The sequence below is a fragment of the Bubalus kerabau genome, chromosome 20, assembly GCF_029407905.1.
Source record: "Bubalus kerabau isolate K-KA32 ecotype Philippines breed swamp buffalo chromosome 20, PCC_UOA_SB_1v2, whole genome shotgun sequence".
In the NCBI taxonomy this organism is placed as follows: Eukaryota; Metazoa; Chordata; class Mammalia; order Artiodactyla; family Bovidae; genus Bubalus; species Bubalus kerabau.
The window spans coordinates 41,888,162-41,908,432 of NC_073643.1; positions in this window are offsets into that span (position 1 = coordinate 41,888,162).

Below are 20,271 nucleotides of genomic sequence, written 5' to 3' on the forward strand. Positions count from 1 at the left end.
AATAAATAAAATTGGGGTTTTACCTGTAAGGTATAAGAGGGGATACTGTTCAATAGACCCTTAGCTATGTCTGCTGTGTGGATGTTTCCTGTCTTTGCATATATACCTAATGCCCTTCTTTATTGCCTTGTTGAGAAAGGACCAAATCTTGCAAATTTTAAGTGCTCAGTAATTATTTGTATATCAAATAAATGAATATGTACTTGTGTATGAGACTAAGCTATGCACTCAATGCCACTGACTTCCTGTGGTGTGCCAGGAATGTGCCTTATGAAGTGTAAGAAACATGGTCCCTGCTGATGAGTTTACACCCTAGGGAGGGAGACCGAGCATAACTATTAAACAAACAACGCATGCATTATTAAAAATTATGTTAAGTCCTATACAGGAAACAACAGAGGCAAAACAGAGCAAACCTCCTCCTATGGCGTGATCTGGGAGGGCTTCTTTGAATTAATGACATTTTAGTTAAGACCTGAAAGAAGAATAAGGGGATGTATATGTATGTGTGTGTGTGTGTGTGTGTGTGTGTGACAATCAGTCATGCAGAATGGGGAAAGAGGGTTTATAGTTTTGATCCTTGTAACTATGTCTTAGGTGTCATTTGTTTTCAAGAAACAAAGAAAGAAAGTGAAGTCGCTCAGTATTGTCTGAGTCCTTGCAATCCCATGGACTGTAGCCTATCATGCTCTTCTGTCCATGGGATTTTCCAGGTAAGAATACTGGAGAGGGTTGCCTTTTCCTTCTCCAGGAGATCATCCTGACCCAGGGATTGAACCAGGGTCATCCACATTATAGGCAGATGCTTTACCATCTGAGTTACCAGGGAAGTTTCAAGAAACAAAGTGAACAGCAAAAAAACCCCAAAACAACAAAAGATAGGACCCTTGCTATAAAACCACAGGACAGCTTAATGATTTGAGGGCAGGCTGGACTGAGGGCTTCCTGAGGCAATGGACCAGGAAGTGCTTGACCCTCAAGAGTTAATAGGAGCAGGACAGATAAATGGATAAACATGTCTGCTCCATATTGAGTCTCAGTGTCTCTATCCTAAAGCACAGTGACTGTCTGGGGAACTGCATAGCCTCTCTTCTCTGCTTCCTGTACTGGCTGGTCCCCTGCATAGTCCCATCCACCCTGACTGCCCCTACAGCTCCCTCTGCCCCATTCAAGAGGGTGGTAGAGACTTGCTGGAGTTACAACATCCCAGTTCCTCTTTCCTGGGAGAGTATCTGAATGGTTTGCTGAGGTCAGATGCCCACCTTTGATGGAGTCCCCTGAGTTCTGGGCACAAGGTCACCTGACTGGCTGCCTACTTAGTTCTACTTAGTCCTATTCAGTGGGATTAGGAGAGATTTTCCGAGAAGGTGGAATATAGGGCAGGTGAATGGATTAACACTCCTGTTAAATGCTGCTTTTTAGGTTCTCCAATTTTAATACCACTGGTAGAGTCCTGATGATGTAAATAACTTAGTTACTAGCTGAGTAATATAGCTGAGCGCTGATGCCTACTGCAGAGTACTGCATACAGCACATACTTAAGAAGTATTGGGCCGGTCAAAATTTCATTCAAGTTTCCATGTAACATGGAAAACCTGAGAACTTTTGGCCAACCCAATAGTTCAGTTCAGTTCAATTCAGTCGCTCAGTCATGTCTGACTCTTTGCAACCCCATGAATCGCAGCATGCCAGGCCTCCCTGTTCATCACCAACTCCTGGAGTTTACCCAAACTCATGTCCATTGAGTCAGTGATGCCACTAAACCATTTCATGCTCTGTCGTCCCCTTCTCCTCCTGCCTTCAATCTTTTCCAGCATCAGGGTCTTTTCAAATGAGTCAGCTCTTCGCATTAGGTGGCCAAAGTATTGGAGTTTCAGCTTCAGCATCAGTCCTTCCAATGAACACCCAGGACTGATCTCCTTTAGGATGGACTGATTGGATCTCCTTGCTGTCCAAGGGACTCTCAAGAGTCTTCTCCAACACCACAGTTCAAAAGAATCAATTCTTCAGCGCTCAGCTTTCTTTATAGTCCAACTCTCACATCCATACATGACTACTGGAAAAACCAAAGCCTTGACTAGATGGACCTTTGTTGACAAAGTAATGTCTCTGCTTTTTAATATGCTGTCTAGGTTGGTCATAACTTTCTTTACAAGGAGTAAGTGTCTTTTAATCTCATGGCTGCAGTCACCATCTGCAGTGATTTTGGAGCCCCAAAAAATAAAGTCTGACACTGTTTCCACTGTTTCCCCATCTATTTCCCATGAAGTGATGGGACTGGATATCATGATCCTAGTTTTCTGAATGTTGAGCTTTAAGCCAACATTTTCCCTCTCCTCTTTCACTTTCATCAAGAGGCTTTTTAGTTCCTCTTTACTTTCTGCCATAAGGGTGGGGTTCTCTGCATATCTGAGGTTATTGATATTTCTCCTAGCAATCTTGATTCCAGCTGGTGCTTCATCCAGTCCAGCATTTCTCATGATGTACTCTGCATATAAGTTAAATAAGCAAGGTGACAATATACAGCCTTGACGTACTCCTTTCCCTATTTGGAACCAGTCTGTTGTTCCATGTCCAGTTCTAACTGTAGCTTCTTGACCTGCATTTCTCAAGAGGCAGGTCAGGTGGTCTGGTATTCCCATCTCTTGAAGAATCTTCCACAGTTTATTATGATTCACACAGTCAAAGGCTTTGGCATAGTCAATAAAGCAGAAACAGATATTTTTCTGGAACTCTTGCTTTTTCTATGATCCAGTGGATGTTGGCAATTTGATTTCTGGTTCCTCTGCCTTTTCTAAAACCAGCTTGAACATCTGGAAGTTCATGGTTCACAAACTGCTGAAGCCTGGCTTGGAGAATTTTGAGCATTATTTTACTAGAGTGTGAGATAAGTGCAATTGTGTGGTAGTTTGAGCATTCTTTGGCATTGCCTTTCTTTGGGATTGGAATGAAAACTGACCTTTTCTAGCCCTGTGGCCACTGCTGAGTTTTCCAAATTTGCTGGCATATTGAGTGCAGCATTTTCACAGCATTGTCTTCCAGTATTTGAAATAGCTCAACTGGAATTCCATCACCTCCATTAGCTTTGTTCGTAGAGATGCTTCCTAAGGCCCACTTGACTTCGCATTCCAGGATGTCTGGCTCTAGGTGAGTGATCACACCATCGTGATTACCTGGGTTGTGAAGATCTTTTTCGTACAGTTCTTCTGTGTATTCTTGCCACCTCTTCTTAATATCTTCTGCTTCTGTTAGGTCCATACCATTTCTGTCCTTTATTGTGCCCTCTTTGCATGAAATGTTCCCTTGGTATCTCTAATTTTCTTGAGGAGATCTCTAGTCTTTCCCATTCTATTGTTTCCCTTTATTTGCACTAATCACTGAGGAAGGCTTTCTTATCTCTCCTTGCTATTCTTTGGAACTCTACATTCACATGGTAACCCGATAGTTAGCAGTAGTGATAATATATATGAGAGCTTTTTCTCAATGGTGTAAGCCAATTATATTATTTTAATGAGAATGCTTCTTTGTTTTGTGAATAAAAAACACTTTTTAGAATGCCAATCTGTATCTTCCCCCCCTCCCCGGTTTTATTTAAAAATAATTGACATCACAGATAAGTTTAAGGCATAAAGCAGGATGGTTTGATGTACATATATTTTGAAATGATTATCACAATAGGTTCAGTAACACATATCTTCTCAATAAAAAGAAAAAAAGAAAAAATTCTCCTTGTGATGAGAACTTTAAGATTTACTCTCTTAATTTTCCCATGTATTGTACAGCAGCGTTATCTCTATTCATCATGTTGTATGTTGTATCTCTAGTACTAACTTATAACTGGAAGTTTGTACCTTTGACCATCATCCTCCAATTCCTCCTCTCCCCTAATCCGTCACCTCTAATAGTCACAAGTCCGGTCCCTATTTCTATGAGTTTTATTTTTTTTAAGATTGCACATATAAGTGAAATCATACAGCATTTTTATTTCTCTCTCTGACTTATTTCATTAGCAATAATGCCTTCAAGGTCTATCCATGGTGTTGCAAATGGTAGGATTTTCTATTTTTTTTATGACTGAATAATATTTTATTGTATAAATATACCATATATACATGGATGGGCACTTAAATTGTTACCATGTCTTGGGTATTATAAATAATGCTGGTATGAAAATGAGGGTGAAGATATATTTTCAAGTTAGTATTTTTGTTTCCTTTGGATATATTTCTAAAAGTAATATTCCTGCATCATAGTAGGTCAATTTTAATTTTTTTTCAGTCTTCTTCATACTGTTTTGTATAATGGTTATACCAATTTCAAATCCCACCAGTAGTACCCAAGTGTACCCTGTTTTTCTACATGCATGTCAGCATGTGTTATTGTTCATCTTTTTGACAATGTCCATTCTAACATGTGTGAGGTGATGTCTCATGGTTTTAATTTGCATTTTCCTAATGACTAGTAATGGCACCCCACTCCAGTACTCTTGCCTGGAAAATCCCATGGACGGAGGAGCCTGGTAGGCTGCAGTCCATGGGGTCGTGAAGAGTCAGACACGACTGAGCGATTTCACTTTCACTTTTCACTTTCATGCATTGGAGAAGGAAATGGCAAACCACTCCAGTGTTCTTGCCTGGAGAATCCCAGGGACGAGGGAGCCTGCTGGGCTGCTGTCTATGGGGTCGCACAGAGTCGGACACGACTAAAGTGACTTAGCAGCAGCAGCAATGACTAGTAATACCATACATCTTTTCAAGTACCCATTGGCCTTTTGTATATCTTCTTTGGAGAAATATCTGTTCAGTTACTTTGCCCATTTTTTAATTGGTTTGTTTGACTTTTTGCAATTGAATTATATGAATTCTTTTATATATTTTGGATATTAAACCTAAGCAGATATATGGTTTGTGAATAGTTTTTCCCATTCAGTAGGTTGTCTTTCTTTTTCTTGATGGTTTCTTTTGCTGTGCAGAAACATTTTTGTTTGATGTATTCTCACGTGCTTATTTTTTATTTTGTTGCTTATACGTTAGGTTTCATATCTAAAAAAATCACTAATACAACCTGTGTCAAGGAGTTTTGTTCTTATATTTTTTTCTAGCAGTTTCATTATTTCAGGTTTTACATCTAAGTCTTAAGTCCATTTTGAGTTGACTTTTGTGGATTGTATAAGATACGGGTTCAGTTTCATTCTTATACATGTGCATTATCCTGGCAGCATTTATCGAAGAGACTGTCTTTTCCATTGAGTATTTTTGGCTCCCTTGTCAAATATCAATATTAGTTTTCCATATATGCTTGGATTTATTTCTGGGCTCTCAATTCTTCTCCATTGGTCTACTTTTATGGCCAATACCATAAAAACAACTGTTTTAATGACTTTAGCTGTATAGTATAGCTTGAAATCAGGAAGGAATTTGCTGTGTGGCAGCAATTATTTACATAGCATTTACATTGTATTAGGTATTTTAAATAATCTAGAATTGATTTAAAGTATCAATATATGGGAATATGTGTGTAGGTAATATGCAAATACTATGCCATTTTATTAACCCATTTTACAATGGGTTATTTTTATTTATGCCAAAGAATTGATGCTTTTGGACTGTGATGTTGGAGAAGATTCTTGAGAGTTCCTTGTACTGCAAGGAGATCCAACCAGTCCATCCTGAAGGAAATCAGTCTTGAATATTCATTGGAAGGACTGATGTTGAAGCTGAAACTCCAATACTTTGGCTACCTGATGTGAAGAACTGACTCATTTGAAAGGACCCTGATGCTGGGAAAGATTGAAGGCAGGGGGATCAGGGGACGACAGAGGATGAGATGGTTGGATGGCATCACTGACTCATGGACATGAGTTTGGGTGAACTCTGGGAGTTGGTGATGGATGGGGAGGCCTGGCGTGCTGCAGTCCATGGGGTTGCAAAGAGTTGGACACGGCTGAGTGACTGAACTGAAGCCATTTTATATAAGGAACTTCAGTGTCCTTGGATTTTGATATCCTTGCAAGTGTCCTAAACACAATTCCTTGTGGATACTGAGGGACAGCTGTATAACTATCTCTGTTTTGTTTTGCTTTTTTATAGTTACCAGTTTCTTGAAATGTTTTTTCTGTTTTTTTTTCCCCCCACTCTTAGTCTGTGAATATTTTAAAGGCTAAAGTGAGCCTCTTGAAAGCATCATATTGTTAAATCTTGTTTTTTATCCATTCAGCCATTCTGTATCTTTTAACTGGAGAATTTAATTCATTTATGTTTAAAGTAATTGTTGATAAGTAAGGACCTATTTGCCTGGGCTAACAGGCAAATTAGGCCTTGGAATACGGAATGAAGCAGGGCAGAGGCTAATAGAATTTTGCCAAGAGAATGCACTGGTCATAGCAAGGACCCTCTTCCAACAACACAAGAGAAGACTCTATACATGGACATCACCAAATGGTCAACACCGAAATCAGATTGATTATACTCTTTGTAGCCAAAGATGGAGAAGCTCTATACAGTCAACAAAAACAAGACCAGGAGCTGACTGTGGCTCAGATCATGAGCTCCTTATTGCCAAATTCAGACTTAAATTGAAGAAAGTGGGGAAAACCACTAGACCATTCAGGTATGACCTAAATCAAATCGCTTATGATTATATAGTGGAAGTGGAAGATTTACGGGACTAGATAGAGTGCCTGATGAACTATGGAATGAGGCTCATGACATTGTACAGGAGACAGGGATCAAGATCATCCCTATGGAAAAGAAATGCAAAAAAGCAAAATGGCTGTCTGAGGAGGCCTTACAAATAGCTGTGAAAAGAAGAGAAGCGAAAAGCAAAGGAGAAAAGGAAAGATATAAACATCTGAATGCAGAGTTCCAAAGAATAGCAAGGAGACATAAAAAAGCCCTTCCTCAGCGATCAATGCAAAGAAATAGAGGAAAACAACAGAATGGGAAAGACTAGAGATCTCTTCAAGAAAATCAGAGATACCAAGGGAACATTTCATTCAAAGATGGGCTCGATAAAGGACAGAAATGGTATGGACCTAACAGAAGCAGAAGATATTAAGAAGAGGTGGCAGGAATACACAGAACTGTACAAAAAAGATCTTCATGACCCAGATAATCACGATGGTGTGATCACTCACCTAGAGCCAGACATCTTGGAATGTGAAGTCAGGTGGGCCTTAGAAAGCATCACTATGAACAAAGCTAGTGGAGGTGATGGCATTCCAGTTGAGCTATTTCAAATCCTGGAAGACAATGCTGTGAAAATGCTGCACTCAATATGCCAGCAAATTTGGAAAACTCAGCAGTGGCCACAGGACTGGAGAAGGTCAGTTTTCATTCTAATCCCAAAGAAAGGCAATGCCAAAGAATGCTCAAACTACCACACAATTGCACTTATCTCACACTCTAGTAAAATAATGCTCAAAATTCTCCAAGCCAGGCTTCAGCAGTTTGTGAACCATGAATTTCCAGATGTTCAAGCTGGTTTTAGAAAAGGCAGAGGAACCAGAAATCAAATTGCCAACATCCATTGGATCATAGAAAAAGCAAGAGAGTTCCAGAAAATCATCTATTTCTGCTTTATTGACTATGCCAAAGCCTTTGACTGTGTGGATCACAATAAACTGTGGAGAATTCTTCAAGAAATGGGAATACCAGACCACCTGACCTGCATCTTGAGAAATCTGTATGCAGATCAGGAAACAATAGTTAGAACTGGACATGGAACTACAGACTGGTTCCAAATAGGAAAAGGAGTTCATCAAGGCTGTATAGTGTCACCCTGCTTATTTAACTTATATGCATTCTAAGATGTCTGGCTCTAGGTGAGTGATCACATCGTGAGAAACGTGGGGCTCGAAGAAGCACAAGCTGGAATCAGGATTGCCAGGAGAAATATCAATAACCTCAGATATGCAGATGACACCCACCCTTATGGCAGAAAGCAAAGAGGAACTAAAAAGCCTGTTGATGAAAGTGAAAGAGGAGAGTGAAAAAGTTGGCTTAAAGCTCAACATTCAGAAAACTAAGATCACGGCATCTGGTCCCATCAGTTCATGGGAAATAGATGGGGAAACAGTAACAGACTTAATTTTTTGGGCTCCAAAATCACTGCAGATGGTGATTGCAGCCATGAGATTAGAAGACGCTACTCCTTGGAAGGAAAGTTATGACCAACCTAGATAGCATATTCAAAAGCAGAGACATTACTTTGCCAACAAAGGGCCATCTAGTTAGGGCTATGGTTTTTCAGTGGTCATGTATAGATGTGAGAGTTGGACTATAAAGAAAGCTGAGCGCTGAAGAATTGATTCTTTTGAACTGTGGTGTTGGAGAAGACTCTTGAGAGTCCCTTGGACTGTAAGGAGATCCAACCAGTCCATTCTAAAGGAAATCTGTCCTGGGTGTTCACTGGAAGGACTGATGCTGAGGTTGAAACTCCAATACTTTGGCCACCTCATGTGAAGAGTTGACTCATTAGAAAAGACCCTGATGCTGGGAGAGATTGGGGGCAGGAGGAGAAGGGGACGACAGAGGATGAGATGGCTGGATGGCATCACCGACTCGATGGACATGAGTTTGAGTGAACTCCAGGAGTTGGTGATTGACAGGGAGGCCTGGCATGCTGCGATTCATGGGGTCGCAAAGAATCGGATACGACTGCGTGACTGAACTGAACAGAACTGAAGGACCTATTGCCATTTTGTTCAGTATTTTCTGGTTGGTTTGTAGATTCATTTTTCCTTGTTTCTTATTCTGATTTTTTTTTAATCTTTAATGTCTTTTGATATCAGTATGTTTTAAGTTCTTTATTGTGTTCCTTTTTATGATTATTATAGGATTTTCCCTTGTGACTACCTTGAGGCTTAGATAAAATATCTTAAACAAATAGCACCCTATTTTAAACTGATAACATTTTAACCTGAGTAGAATTCATAAACTTTACACTTTTACTTCTCTTCCCCTTCACATTTTATATACTAACTAATAACAGCTTATTATGCTTTTGGTTATTTTTGCTGCCTTAAAGGAAAACTTTTAAATTAAGGTTTTTAAATGAATTATGCACCACTATCACTTACAGAATCTGTGACTGTATATTTATCATCACCAGTGAGATTCATACCACCTTTCTTTGTTTTTATAATGTTAATTAGTGTTCTTTTACTTGCACTCAATGAACTACTTTTAGCATTTCTTGTAAGGCAGGTTTAGTGGTAATGAACTTTTATTTGTTATGAAGTGTTTATCTCTCCTTTGTGAAGGACAGCTTCATTGGACATAGAATTCCTGGTTGACAATTATTTTCTTTCAATATTTTGATTTTGTGATCCCATTTTTTTTGTTGGTCTAAAATTTTCTGTTGATAAATCTGCCCATAATCTTTTGAAAGTTCCTTTGTATGTAACTTCTCTCTTTTATCTTGCTATTTTTAAATTATTCTGGTGGTGTCATATTTATTTGGGTTTCTTGATCCTTAATTCTTTATGTCAGTATCTGCTTATTTGAGTAATCAGACTCCTTTTCTGGACTTTACAGGCTTGATTTGGCACAGATGGTTTTTCACCAGTCAGCTCCATTTGGGTTTCTGAGTATGTCTGCAAGTGATGTCCTTGGGCATTTTGGACCTACTATTATGATCTGTTTTTGGGCAGGGCAACTGTTTGACCTCTGAGGATGGGAATGGGGATGAGCTGAGAACAACTGGTTGAGAACAGTTGGATAGGACTGCTGGCTTAGGAGTGAGGCTATCTGCTTGTCTCCACTGTTGCCTGGACTCACTGGTCAGGCTTACTAGATTGATGGTTGGCACAACTATTGAATAGTTGTGCCCTAATTCACAGGGCTGTGAATTAGCTTCCTTGCTCTGGCAGGGTAGCAGGATAGGACCCAGTGCCTGTACAGCTCATTGTTTGGGGATCTGAATCAGTCCAGAGTGTGAAATATAGCCTTGGTCAGGTTAAGCCCCCAGTTTTGCTCTGCAGATGGGGGGGTGCCAAGGGCTGTGCTAACACCAGTATTCGTGGGGCTATTGAATGGGCTCTGCATCTTCCTGTGTGCTCTGGGTAGATTCCCTGATTGGAGAGGCTAATGGCTGTGTTCAGCAAGGAGCAGAGCTATGAATCAGAGTTCCTGCCTGGGTGCAGTGGGGGAAGCAGCTCTAAAGCTGCTAGAGCTCTTTGTTATGTTAATTCGAGCTAACTTGCACCCCAAGTTCTCTGACTGAACAGGGCCACTGGCTTTGCTCTGCAAACTATTGGCTCTACCTACCTCTTGGTTCAAGTGCTACTGGGCTACATAGCTTCCAAGAGTTACCTCTAGCTCTTCTGATCAGATTTAGCAGAATACCATGTTCCAAAGTGGCCAAAATCCCTTGCCTGATTTGAAGCAGGAGGGGATCACTCCAGGCTTCTCTCAGTTTCCTAAACCAGCTCTTTGGCTGGGAGGGGCAGTGAGCTACCCTCAGCCTTGGCTGTGAGTTAACCCTCCTGCTTGTCCATAGCATGGTAATTCTTTGTGCCTGGTATTAGCTTTTTCTGAGGTCAGTCAGTTCTGCTTGCCTGCCTCTTGGCTTGAGCACAGCTGGGCTGCTCAGCTTGCAGTTTTCTCCAGCCCTTCTGGTCAGATGAGACCAGAAGATGCTCTCCACAGTGGATGGGGCTGTGATTCAGTTCTTTGTCTGGGTGTGGGCAAACTGGGCTTTAGGGCTAGTAGAATTCCTCATTTGAAGATCAACAGATCTGTACTCTGTGGGAGTTCCCTGATCAGGGTGTGCTCTCTGCTTGGTTCTGCACATGGGCAGAGCCTCTGGATTTACTACTTGGGCATTGCAGGTATGAACTTGGTCTGCCAAGATCTCTGTGCTGGTTGTTACAAGCCCCTCTTCCATCTCTATCACAGTCAGGTTCCCACTGACTGAGCCCTGAAGATTCCCCTGCAGTCTCCATGGTGTGAGGTTGAGTAGGAGCTCTTGTAAAGTGATCCACAATGCTTAGGATGCTGGTTGTACCCACTGTGTTCACCTTCCCACTGGAGGAACTGGAAACTCAGGGGAGACCTCTCCATGTGATGCTATGCTGGCCTAGGGGAGGGGCAGTGTGGTCAACGTGTAGCTACTTCTCTTACCTTCTTATGCAATCTCTATTGGTCTCTGTGGTACATGGAGTATGCTTCAGCCTCATCCCTGTCAAGTTCTAGGATTCTCTGAGTGGTGTCTTATTCTTGAATAGTTGTTAGTTGTTCTTTTTAAAATGTTTTATTGGAGGATAATTGCTTTGCAATGTTGTGTTGGTTTCTGCCATGAAACAACATGAATGCATACACAGGTCCATCCCCTCTTATGCCTCCCTCCCACCTCCACCCTGTCCCACCCTCTGCTTTACCAGCAGAGCAATGTCATGAACAACCTATGTTGCCATCTTGGTGATGTCACCCTCACTAGTCTATTAATATATCTTTAAATCACCTTATAGTTACTTTATTCATATTATAAAGGTAATACATTTACATTTTAGAATATTTGGGAAAACATATCAGCAAAACAGAAGAAAATAGAAACTTCTTATAACCCTTCTGCTCGGAGGTGTACACCTATGGTATTTGTGAATATTTCTTTCCAATCAGTTCTCCATGTAGATACATCTTTTAGAAAAACTGTACATGCTGCTTTTTCCACTTAATATTGTATTGTGAACGATAAAAATTCTTCTACCACATCATCCTTAAGGACTGCACTGTATTCCCGCATGTTGATAGAGCATATAGAAGTGGATGTACAGGGCTTCTCTGGTGGCTCAGTGGTAAAGAATCCACCTGCCAATGCAGGAGACACCAGTTCATTCCCAGATCTGGGAAGATCCCACATGGTGCAAAGCAACTAAGCCTGTGCACCACAACTATTGAGCCTGTGCTCCAGGGCCTAGGAACCTCAACTACTGAGCCTGCAGCCCAAGAGCCTCTGCTTTGAAAAAAGAGAAGGCACGTCAATGAGAAGCCATGCACTGCATCTAGAAAGTAGCTCCTGCTCGGTGCAACTAGAGAAAAGCCCAAGCAGCAACGAAGTTCCAGCCCAGCCAAAATAAATAAATTGTTTTTAAAAAAGAAGTGGATATACAGATTTGGAAAGCCCATCTGCTGCTGGATGCAGTCTTTAGGCTGGGCTGGATTGGAATGCCAACCCCAAGGTTGTGTAGCAGGGCAGATACTGCAAGGTGATTGTTGAAGTTGGTCAGAAATTAAGTTTGTATGATAATAATCACTCCTTTTCCCCAGGCCACCACTTTCCTGAGGATGATTTGTGTGAAGCTCATTTCCTGTTTTGCAGGGAAGAGGGCTCAGCTTGAGCATCCTTTTTAAGGAAAATAATCAGCATTCCCCCTCAGGGTTCCAGGAAGCTTCTCTGCCACTCAGGTCAGGGCAGCCCCTGCAGACTGGAACTTGCTCCTCCTGATAAAGCAAATGCAAGCATGCCAAATTACTTTGCTCCGGCTTAACCCTACTCCAGAATTGCTGGGAGCCGGCATATTGCATATTGAGTGAGGATCTGGAATAGCTCAACTGGAATTCTATCACTGCCGGGAGCCAGCGTGAGGCACTCCGCCCATGACAAAGGTCATGAGGAAGGAGGCTCGGCATACGCAAAGGCGGGATCGAGCCTCAGGAGTCCCCCTGGAAATTCTCGAGCATCTACCCCCAAAACCAGAGTCTGCCTACTTTCTGCTTTGTGCTTTCACCTACACCTCTGACTTTACGGGGGGCTGTCCCCCACTACCTCTCTCTGAAAAAAGAGTTAGCTCACAGCTCCAGTTAATAATTCCTGGGTGTGACAGTGTTTAACCTACAAACTCCTTTGGAAATCCTCTAGCCTGCCTGAATAGGTTTTTCCGGCCACATGTGATTGTTCAGAGCCTCCCAACTGTGAGAGGCAGGAGATGTTCTAAACTGCCTAAACACAGATTCCTTTGAGTAGTTAAAAGATTGATTAGAAAATGTATTGGTGAAGGGTTTTTCACTTGTTGGGCCAATGTTTGCTGCTAAGTCTCCATACTCCTTACCTACTGTGTCTTTGGCAGTGTATTGATTGATATAATGGGTGAATAGAAATGTAAAATGCAGCTTTGTCCAATGCTTTTTGGAAGGCTGGTGCCTGACTTTGGAATAATCACCTTTAGAGAAAAATAAGTTTCTTAAAATGTTAACAGGCCTCCGGGCAAGAAGATGATGTCAATCACCTGAACTTTTGCATATGATAAGTTTGAAAGCCTGGCTTCGATTAGGACCAGGAACTGCTGTCCTTGCATGACTCCACCCCTTCCCCCATTATCCTCTATGCACAACTTTAGGTATAAAAACTACTTTGGAAAATAAACTGCGGGCCTTGTTCACTGAAACTTGGTCTCCCCATGTCATTCTTCCCTTTAACTTCCGGCTGAGCGTCCATCTGGAGCGTGGATGTCCTCTGCGACCATTTATTTGCCTGGGCTTCTAAGACCCACTCGAGAAGGTGTCTAAGGTGGGGCACCTTCCGCTATTCGAGAGGGCGCCTGCGGCCTCCGTGGTCAGAGCTAACCTGGTGTCACGGGTTATATTGATTTTCCGCGTAAACCAAGCCACTCAGTTTCTTTTCTCCACTGAATTTTCCTACTGAGCTATCCTTATTTCAGCCACTTTTCTCCACTGAATTTCCTCACTGAGCTATCCTTATTCTATTACTCTTTGTATCCTTAATTAAAGTGTAATTAAGCAGTTATTCCCTGACCCTCACCTAGCCGTCTCTCCTTCGAATACCCTGGATCAGCCGGGGCTGGTCCCCGGGACAGAATGAATCCACAAATGCTACAGAAGGATAGCTTGTGAACATGTGCTACACAGAACTCTGAAAGTGTCCTGCCTACTTAATCCTTTTCCTACTTCAGGGAAAGAAAAAAGTCTGTGTATACTTGAACCGAGAATTGAGGGATCACAAAAATGAAGATTGGATGCCGTGCTTGAAATCACCAGTTGTGTTTTCTCATTTCCCCTTGAGCCACGGGTTGATTTTTCAGTACAGCTGCGTCAGTGGGGAAATGTGCTGCTCTTTCTAGAGTTCTTAGATTCACTCCCAAGTACGTGACTCTGTCTAAATGCCTTTTGAGGAAATGCAAGTTCCCCTTTAAACACAGAGTGTTCGTTATGGTGGATTCTGAGGACTAGAGGTCATCTCTTCAGGTCATTATTCCCTCCCCAATACATCCCACCCCCCACCCCACACACACAAAGACTCTTGATTCAGATGATCACAGATGGTGAAGGGCACTTTTCTCCTTTGTGTTCTTGGAAAGAATCTTCCAGAGAGGTATCTGCAGTCGCCATAGGTGTGCATTAGCTCAGAGGTTCAAGAATGTGCCCTGGCACTTAGATTGCATATTGATCCTTCTGGTTTGAGATGATTCCCCTGCAAAACAGTTCATGTATATTTCCATGCCAATACTTGCTTGCAGACACCCACGGAAGCTGTTCTGGCAAGCTGTCTAACCGTGAAGCACCTTAGATTTTTGATCCCACTCTGCTAGCTGTGGGTGTCCCCACCCGGGAGCTCTGGAGGTCTTTAGCAGGTCGCTTCAGTCTCTCTCCATCTCCAAGAAGTGAATGTGATTCTCCTGCCTGTGTCTTATTTAATGTGTGTCTGTATCTTCCAGCTGTCTTGGACTGGGGGTCTTCAGGGCCATTCGGTTTGACACCAAAGGCACTACTTGTGTATAGTCAGTCATAATGAATAACTGTAAACGTAATAAGATGCCTACCCAATGGGGGTGTTAGCCGAGAGGTGTGTGAATCTGCTTGGAGGGGCAACAGCTGAGATGTCAGAGTAGTTTACCATCTCCTGGGTAGAAGCATTGGGAGAGTGTTTTTTGTCTGAAAAATACTACAGGCGTTAGATCCTAAACCTCCCCTTCTGTGGCTGCAGTTGCTCATGCCTCTGATTTTAAATGACGGAAGTTCTATGAGTATTAGACGGGTAGGAGATTCAGAGCAAGAAAGAGGTAAAAAATGCAGGGGCCTTCAAAATGGGAATACATTGTGGTCATCATCAACCCAGGACATATTGGTTAAGATGCATTCATGGGGACTTCTTTGGAGGTCCAGTGGCTAAGACGCCATGCTTCCAACAGGGGTCCAGGTTCAGTCCCTGGGTCAGGGAACTAGATCCCACATGCTGCAACTAAGAGTTTGCATGCCACAACTAAGGCCCAAAGCAGCCAAATAGATAAATAATTTGTAAGACAGGTGTATTCATGAAGAACTCTTGGCATATGATTTGGTGCCCGTCATACCAATAAGACTGCTACCCTGTTTCATTCTCCATATAAACATTAAAAACACTGATGCTGACAAACAGGGAAGATATTAATACTAGGACAGTAAATGAAAGCATATGGGTATTACATTGTAACAACATGGAATCATCACACCATTGATATTGATATTTACATTGATATTTATCATGGTATTGTGATATAGTCCGAAAATGTAGTCAGCATATTTAAGCTTACAATATACTCCAGGCAATGTGGAGGTCACTTTTCTTGAATTCTCTTATTTAATCTTTACTGCAATTCATGGGGCAGATACTATTCTTCAGAATTTAATGGGTGAAGGAATGGAAGATCAGAGAAGTTAAGTAGCTTGACCAAAATTGTACAACTTGTGAAAAGGAGGCACTTTATTAAAAAAAAAAAAATATATATATATATATATATATATTTTTTTTTTTACTTTTTGGCCACACTGTGCAGCAGGAGGGATCTTAGTTCCTCAAAAAGGTATCAAGCCTGTGTCCCCTGCAGTGTAAACCGGAAGTCCTAACCACTGGACCATCAGGAAAGTCCCAAAAGGACTTTAAAAGAGAGAAACTGCAGTATATCTTTGTCCAGTTAGGGTAAGGGAAGGAGAACTTGTCTTTTCTCTGAAAAGGCATACTGATGGATTTCATGCTCTTTTCCTGGTAACTTTGGACAAAGCTGAGATAATTTGGTGACAGGTCTTAGGCAGTGTTCTTTTCTGCAAAGCTGGTCTATAGTCATGCATTCTTTTATTCACTCATTATGATTGATTCATTCAGATTCATGCCCTTTATTTTTCTGTAGATTGACATCTACTTTAATGAGAGTTAGGTGTTAAAAGTAACAGAAAAATAATCAGAGAATTGAGAATTTGATTGGAGAGGAGGCTATCCAGGCAGAGTAAGAATATACGGCCCTTTGTGGTGAACGTGGCAAGAAGCAGCAGAATTCAGGAGCTTGCTCTCGGAGTTATTGGGGTGACCTCTAGCTAATGTGTCTTCTCCTATTGGGAACCCCTGTTAGTATTCCAGAAATTTGGTTTTAGCACAGGGATGGGCATTTGTTCTGCATTGTCAGCCACAATGAAGAAACCTATTAACAGCATGCGATTTCTTTGTGATGGGTGATTTGAGAGCTCAGACTTGTATGTCTAAAAGAGATGGTGCATAGAAGTGGAGGAAGGACCTTCATATCAAATACTACAGCAGACTTCCTTTATGACACATTCAGGGACAGCCCCAGAAATAAATACTTATGGAGTGGGAAACAGCCTGCTTGTTTGTCCCTTTACTTCTCATAGCTTGTGGCATTCACCCCACTCTTCCCCAAGCAGTCAACCTTCACCCATTCTCCTTCGAATTCTCAGCACCCTTCCTACCTCTTTTTGGTGGTCTGTCTTCTGTTAATCAGAAGCAAGATAGAGGGGTGTTGACAACACTGATATCACTCGTTTACTCTTTAGTGCGAATTTAGACCAATTTATTACAGTATTTCATGTGATACATGAGATGATTTTACATAGTATGTGAGTGGACACATTTTTGATTGGTTGCATTACTTTTTCTTAGATTTTCTTCCATTTATGGCAAGTGATATTGACTAAACACAAGTGATGCTGGATGTTTACACTGGCGATATGAAGCTGTCTTTCAAAAAAATGAGCTTGGCAAAATCAAATTGATTAAAAGAAAAATATAGTATTAATGACAGAATATTGGTTCACAGGTCATGTAAGCATCACAAAAGGAGTATGTGAATGACTGAAGTTTTAGAACAGGTTCCCTGGCTGTATTTGCATTTCAGACTTTAACTCATAGGAAGAGAGCTGCATTGATCAGGGTGGAGAGAACACCCCTGAAGTCTCACTTCTAGGTGGCCACTTGGTTCATGCTGCTGCTAAGTCACTTCAGTCGTGTCCGACTCTGTGCGACCCCACAGACGGCAGCCCACCAGGCTCCCCCGTCCCTGGGATTCTCCAGGCAAGAGCAGTGGAGTGGGTTGCCATTTCCTTCTCCAATGCATGAAAGTGAAAAGTGAAAGGGAAGTCACTCAGCTGTGTCCAACTCTTAGTGACCCCATGGACTGCAGCCTACCAGGCTCCTCCGTCCATGGGATTATCCAGGCAAGTGTGCTGGACTGGGGTGCCATTGCCTTCTCCGTGCTTCATACTACAGGATTATAATTCACCTGTGTTACAGATCACTTGTGTCACTCCAGGCTTTTCTCTTAATGATTACATTTCAGAGAAAGTGATTCCTTCTCTGTAGCATTCATTTTGGTGTAGCTATGAGGCTTGTAGTCACAAGATTCTTCATTAAATGCTCATGTGTGCATGGACCAATGCTGGTTTGAGTATACAAAATAGACATGGTATCTAAAGCAGCAGAATGAATAGTAGAAACCATCTAACCATAAAATTATAGAATAGAAATAGAATGTTTATTTCATGTATCCAAAGTAGTACCTGAGTTTATTCCTGAACTTTTTTTCTGAATGACAGGAAAAATTGCCCAAACAGAGATTTTTCTCTGAAATAACAACTAAGCCATGATAGAGAACAAATGACTGTAATTTGTAATGGACCCAATATGGTGGGATTCAGGGGCTTGCTAGCATTAGACTACTTGGTAGGGTTTTTGGTGTTTGAGTGGGTCTGTCTTAAGGCAGAGCTCAGAGTGGGGAACTCGGGAATAAGAGCAACCTTAAATGGTGGAATTATCATGAAAAAGTCCACAGACAATAAATGCTGGAGATGGTGTGGAGAAAAGGGAACCCCTTACACTGTTGGTGGAAAAGTAAATTAGTGCAGCCACTATGGAGAACAGTATAGCGGTTCCTTAGAATACTAAAAATAGAGTTACCATATGATCCAACAATTCCACTCCTGGGCATATATCCAGAAAAGACCAAAACTCTAATTCAAAAAAATACATGCATCCCCGTATTCATAAGCAGCACTATTTATATTAGCGAAAATATGGCTAAGTTGCTTCACTTAGTATGATAATCTCTAGGTTCATCCATCTTGCTGCAAATGGCATTTATTTAATTCTTTTTGATGGCTGAGTAATGTGTGTGTGTGTGTGTGTGTGTGTGTGTAGGTAACCTAAATGTACATCGACAGATAAATGGATAAGAAGACATGGTATATGTCACACACACACACACATATACACACAGTAGAATATTACTTGGCCATCAAAAAGAATGAAATAATGCCATTTACAGCAACATGGATGGACCTAGAGATTATCATACTAAGTGAAGCAGCTTAGAGAAAGACAAATATCATATGATATCACTTATATGTGGAATCTTAAAAAATGATACAAATGAACTTATTTACAAAACATAGACTCACAAACATAGAAAACAAATTTGTGATTACCAAACAGAATAGGAAATGGGGGATAAATTATGAATTTTGTATTAGCATATACATACTACTATATATAAAATAGATAAACAAGGGCCTACTGTATAGCACAGGGAACAATATTCAATATCTTGTAATAACTTATAATGGAAAAGAATTTGAAAAAGAATATATATGTGTGTGTACATATTTACACATATATATGCATATATATATCCTGAATCACTTTGTTGTATACCTGAAGCTAGTAGAGCATTATAAATCAACTATACTTCAGTTTTTTTTTTTTTTTAATGAAAAAAATAGTGGAATTAAATGAAACTTGCTGATGTTCTGCACAGGATTGGTCAGGTAAAATTGTGGGCTCCTTTCAGCCCTGTGATTCTGGATTTTCCAGTCCCACAAGATATTTATTTGATCGGGTCTTCCTGGAAGCATCAGAAAGATTGCTCATTCCTGAAGGTCTGTTTTAACATTTTTTCCTAATCTAGGGGAGAGGTTATTACTACACAAAGTAATTCTTTACTCTTTTTGTAGAGATAAACATTGACATTTCCACAGTATGTATTTGTTTATTTATTTGTTAAAGATTCCTGATAGTTGATGAGCAAGAGACAGAAAGAAAAAAAAGGAAAGGTAGATAGAGTTATTATTATCAACATTCTTAGTCATTACTTGGTTGGGGTTTTATAAAGTTTGGGGGCCAAATCCTTTCTGTTGGCAAAGAACAATTAATTACTTTCAGATAATTTAGGCAGCTGTGTCACCAAAAGGTGTTTGGTAGAGCTAAGAATATTACTTTAACTTAGTATTGTTCACTTATTTTTGAGTAAGGGATGTTTGAGTAAGGGAAAATAATCCAAATTACTGAAAAATTGTGGAAATAAACTTACTTGAAAATCATATATCTTATAAAAATATTACACAGATAACTTAAAGGAACTTAAGCCTAAAATGGTAACTCATTACCCTTCACTTGGCATCAAGCCTGGTGAATGGAATCATGCAGTATCAGTTCTGCAGTTCTGCTGGGCATACAGCTGTTAACATTATTGATAAGGTCCCTGTTCCGTAGTTCTTGTGGTCTCCCTGCGTGCATGCTCAGTCAGTCTGACTTTTTGCGACCCCATGGACTGTAGCCTGTCAGGCTCTTTCTGTCCATAGAATTTCCCAGGCAAGAGTACTGGAGTGGATTGTCATTTCCTTCTCCTAGAGATTTTTCCAAACCCAGGGATTGAACCTGCATCTCCTGCATAGACAGGAGGATTCTTTACTGCTGAGCCACCTTGGAAGCCATGCTTTAAGTAAAAACAGGGCAACTGAATCAACTAATAGATTGCTTGGTACTTTTCTGACCAGATCAATTGTAACTTCTTGGAATAGCGTTGGATTTCTCTAGATAGCTATTTAAGCATAGCCTTGATATTTAGTCTTGGAAGACATGCAAAACAGAGCTCAGAACCGTGTTCCCTAAAAACTGAAATCTGATTTGGATAAGAGAAATGGAAGTAGGATTCCCATTGTCTTTGTATTTCATATTTATGGAAAAAGAAAACAAAGCGAGTTTTAACCTACT